The following is a 5,677-nucleotide window of genomic DNA, read 5'->3' on the forward strand; positions in this document are numbered from 1 at the left end:
TTTATGACTGCCATCTCTTCCTCTTGGATTGTCCCTTTTACCAGGATGTAGTGACCTTCTCTGTATCTCTTAATTAGTTTTGGTTTGAAATTTACTTTGTCTCCAAATAAGATAGTGACCCCTACCTTTTTCCTGGTTTCTGTTGCATGGAGAACTGTTTTCCATCCGTTTACCTTCCATGTATGGGTTCCTTTTTGAAGTAGGTGCATTTTTTGTATACAATTTATTGTTCGGTTTTGTATTTTAATCTATTCTGCCAGTCTTTCTTTTGATTGGTGAATTGAGGCCATTGATAGTTATAACTGATATGTATTGACATTGTCATCATATTATTTTCCTGTTGTTGGCTCTTTTCAATTTATCTCTCTCTCCCTTTAATTTCTTTCCTTACCTCATGGATTTGCTCTCTTCAGACAAATGGAGTTCTGACCCTCATTGTCTTTTTTAAGGATTTGTTTAGAATTGTTTGGAGTGCTGGTTTGGTATTTGTGAATTTTCTCAGGTGTTTTTTGGTCATGGAAATATCTTACTTCCCCATCAATTTTGAAAGACAGTTTTGCAGGATATATCAGTCTAGGTTGGAGGTTGTTTTCTTTTAGGGCTTGAAATAACACTCACAGCTCTCCTTGACTTGAGGGTTTGTGTTGAAAAGTCTGCTGTGATCCTTATGGGCTTTCCTTTTGGATTTGTTTCTTTTCTCTAAGTACTTGTAATATTTTGTTCTTCTGTTGGGTTTCCAGGATCTTGATTATTATTTGTCTAGGTTTAGAATTTTTTGACCATGATTAACTGGAATCCTATATGTGTCACTTATCTGTATGTCAATTTCTTTTGCTATGTTTGGGAAGTTTTCTTTCAATAATTCTGTGAATTGTTTTTTCTAAATGTCATTTTTTTCAATATAGTGAAAGTGGTCTTACTTTCAAAACTTCTGTACAGATTTAATACAATCTCTATTGAAGTCCTAGCAGTATATTTCACAGGACTAGATAAAACAATCAAAAAATTCACTTGGAATAGGAAGAGACCTAGAAGAGCAAAAGCAATTCTAGGCACTACAAACATGGCAGAGGGTACCACAATCCCCAACTTGAGAACTATACCACAAACCACTGTGATAAAAAAGCATGATATTGGCAAAGAAACAGACCCAATGATTAGTGGAATAGATTATAAGATGCAGAAACAACTCCAGACATGCTCAGCTACCTCATCTTTGGCAAAGGAGCCATTGATCCTCACTGGAGGAGAGATAACCTCTTTAATAAATGATGTTGGAAAAACTGGATTTCAATTCCCCAAAGATTAAAACTAGAACCCTATCTTTCACCATGCATTAAAGTAAAATCCAAGTGGAATAAACATATAAATATTAAAACAGAAACAGTAAACTTTCTGAAAGATAAATTATGTAAACTCTTGAAGATACTGGCATAGGAAAAGACTTTATGAGCAAACCCTTAGTAGCATGGGAGCTGGCAAAAATAATCAACAAGTGGGAACTCATCTTTTAAAAAGCTTCTGCACATCAAGGGAAATCATCAGCAGAGATAAAAGACAATCCAAGATGTGGGAATTTTTTTAACCAACTGTTCCTCAGATAAAGGTCTACTGTAGGTCTAGAATATATAAAGAATTCAAATAAATCAAACCCCTCAAATATACAGATCCACTTCACAAATGGGCATCTGAAATGAACAGACATTTCTCAGACAAACAGGTAAAAGCAGCAAATAAACATATGATAAAATGTTCAACATCACTGGTCATTCAAGAGATGCTGATGAAAACAATACTGAGATTCAACCTCACCCCACAAAGAATGGCTGCTATCAAGAAATCAACCAATACCAAATTCTGGAGGTGGTATGGTGAGGAAAGAACCCTTCTTCATTGCTGGTGAGAGTGCAGACTGATGCAACTACTGTGGAAATCAATATGGAGATACTACAAACAACTGGGATTAGAAGTGCTTTTTGACCCAGCTCTTCCCGTGCTAAATATCTTCCCAAAAGAATTTAAAGAATCATACCACAGCAATATATGCTCATACATTTTCATAGTGGCACAGTTTGTAATAGCTTAAATTTGGAAACAGCCTAATTGCCCATCAACTAGTGATTGGATAAAGAATATTTTTAAAAAATGAAATGGAGTGAGCTGCCTGTCTGCCTGAGATCACCCGGCGGGTGCGCGACCTCCCAGACTGTGGGACCACAGACCCAGCAAGGACCCAAAGACCCCGGAGGGGTTCTCTTCAGCTGTCTGCCTGCCTGAGATCACCCGGCAAGTGCACGACCTCCTGGACTGCAAGACAACAGACCCAGTAAGGAAGGTAGCCAAGTGGGCGCCCTTGAAACACCCCCCACAAGCTTCCCCCCCATTCTCAAACCTGATTGGGCCAGTCCTTAGACCAACTCTACAGAGGCATAGGTTCTCATGAAGGGTAGTTTTCTGAGCTCCCAACTTTGAACATCTTTAAAGAATGGGCAGGGGAAGCCTGTAATAGAACTGAGTGGATTTCAACCCTGAGGGTAGGGAAACTGAAGTTAGGCCTTGTGAACTGTGTACAGTCTCAGTCATGGGGAACTGCTATTGGCTAGCTGAGACCAGGGGATTAGGTTCTGCATATGGCTGCACATGTGGTATAATATTAGAACAGAGACAGTCTGAAAGAGGCCCTTCAAATTCCTTTTTTTTTCTCTTTCTTTTTTCTTTTCCTCATTCCACCCTAAAATTTCTTTCTTTTTTCTGTCCTCTCTCTCCAACTCAGTCTCTTGCTCCACCATATTATCCCTCATCACCCTTTTTATTCCGGCCCCTGCCCTAACTCAGACTTCTTCTTTTATTATTTTTTCTTTTTAGTAGGGGTTTCTCTTTATGTTCTTTTCTCCAGCCATTTTACCTCACTCATGACTCTGTACATTCAAGGGAAGGCAAGTGCCTGTTATTGTTAAGGGAATATATTCTTGTCCTTATTCCTGCACTCTCTCTATCCCCCCTGAAGTTAACAGCTTTGTTAAGATAGTAAGGTAATTCTACATCCTCTGGATTCACTTCAAACCTGCTCCAATTCTTTCACTTATCTAATCCTCTCGTTCTAAGTCTAACTGCCATTCCTAAATGGTAAAGATGCTATACTGAAAAGCATATTCACTGTAAACATATTATGGGCTGTTTCTTGAAATTAATTTAATTAACATGAGTTAAAGTTGATACATTAATGACTACCACAAGTGGTGCATTTGCAAGCTGTGCCTGATCCTATTGGGCTGCTGAATGTATCAATTGGGATAAGGGTTGCGATTGATTTAAAGAGTTGTTTTCTCTGATATTATGAAAATGAGGATGTTTATGAGTGATTAGAAACTCCAAAGCTAAAACACAACTATATTAGGAAGATTTAAGTAATACCCAGAAATTAAAGAAGGACAACCCAACAACAAAAATAAAAATGAGAAAACACTTAAGCAAGACACAAAGACAGATTTCCAGTTCACCAAAGGCAAATAGTAGGACAAATGAGGATGAAAAGTCTGATAGTGAACCAACAGGACTCCCTGGACCCATAGCACAGGATGTAACAAAACAGATCAATCAGGCTCTAGAAAAATTCAAATCAGAAATAATTTCCCAGTTAACCACAGAGTTCATGAGCAAAATGGAAGTCATGATTCGAGACTCTAGAGCAGAAACTGACAAAAAAATAGATGAGCTCAAGACCATGATAGAAGCCATGAAGACTCAGCATAAGAAAGAAATGGAAACAATGAATGCCCAACAGAGGAAAGAAATGGAATCCTTCAAACAGATATCCAGGAGATTAAAAATTCTATTGAAAGTATACACACCAGAATAAAAGATTGCTAAGATAGAATTTCAGATATAGAAGATAGGATAGCAGTCAGTGACCATGAAAAAAGAGGTCTCTTAAAAACAGTAAGGGATCATGGGAAATCAATCCAAAAACTCCTAGATGATACAAAGAAAAATAACATAAGACTGATAGGAATTCATGAAAAAACAGGAGAAAACACAAATGACATAAAAAAGCTCCTCACAGAATTAATGACAGAAAACTTCCCAAACAAAAGGGAAGAATTAGACATAAATATAAGTGAGGCATATAGAACTCCAAATAGACATGATAAAAAAAAATCTACACCTAGACATACAATAATCAAGATTCCAGAAATCCAACAGAAAAATAAAATATTACAAGCAGTAAGAGAAAAGAAACAAATCACATGCAAAGGAAAGCCCATTAGAATCACAGCAGATTTTTCAACACAAACCCTTAGGTCAAGGACAGCCTGGAGTGAAGTATTCCAAGTCCTAAAAGAAAAGAACCTCCAACCTAGACTGATGTATCCTGCAAAACTCTCTTTCAAAATAGATGGGGAAATAAGATACTTCCACGACAAAGAACACCTGAGAAATTTCATGAACACCAAACCAGCACTGCAAGGAATTCTAAACAATATCCTAGAAAAGGACAACAAAGTTCACGATAACATGAGGCCCAATAGACCAAATCAAATAGGCGAGGCAAGAAATTAAAAGGAGAGGGGGGAAAAATAAAAAGAGTCAACAAAAGGACAATAACATGACAAGAATAAGTCAAAATATATAAGTTATAACCATCAATGTTAATGGCCTCAACTCACCAATCAAGGGAAACAGATTGGCAGAATGGATTAAGAAGCAAAATCGAACAATATATTGTATAAAAGAAACTCACTTAGTGCCAAAGGAAGTCCATAGACTGAAAGTGAAAGGATGGAAAACAATTCTCTATGCGTCAAGAGCCAAGAAAAAAGCAGGGGTAGCAATCTTATTCTCAGATAAAGTAAATTTCAAACCAAAACTCATTAAGAGAGAAAAAGAAGGACACTACATCCTTGTAAAGGGAACAATTCAAGACAAGAGTTGACAATCATAAACATATATGCACCAAATATAAATGCCCCCAACTATATAAAACAAATATTAAGTAACATGAAAAACCAAATAAGCACTAATACAATTGTAGTGGGGGATTTAAATACCCCACTATCACAAATTGACAGATCTACTAGGCAGAAAATCAACAATGAAATAATAGAACTGAACCAAGCTTTGGAACACATGGACTTAATAGATGTTTATAGAGTATTCCACCCCCAAAAACCAGAATATACATTCTTTTCGGCTGCACATGGATCATTCTCCAAAATAGACCACATACTGGCTCACAGAACAGGTCTAAATAAATGCAAAAAAATTGAAGTCATCCCCTGTATATTATCAGATCATAGTGCAATCAAACTAGACATCAATAGCACAAGAAACTATAGAAACTTCACAAGCACATGGAAACTGAACAACACTCTCCTAAACAATCAATGGATTACAGAGGAAATTAAAGAAGAAATTAGACAGTTTTTACAAATAAATGAGAATGCCAATACAACATACAGGAATCTTTGGTAAACAATGAAAGCAGTTTTACAGGGAAAATTCATAACATTGAATGCCCACACTAGGAAAACAGAGCGGGCTCAAATAAACAACTTAATGGTGAAACTTAGACTCTTAGAAAAACAAGAGCAAGAAAAACCCAAAGCTTGAACAGGAAAGGAAATTATAAAGATCTGAGCAGAAATCAATGCAATTGAAACTAAGAAAATGATACAAA

Source organism: Fukomys damarensis, unplaced genomic scaffold (assembly GCF_012274545.1).
Source record: "Fukomys damarensis isolate Sample0158 unplaced genomic scaffold, DMR_v1.0_HiC HiC_scaffold_10, whole genome shotgun sequence".
NCBI lineage: Eukaryota > Metazoa > Chordata > Mammalia > Rodentia > Bathyergidae > Fukomys > Fukomys damarensis.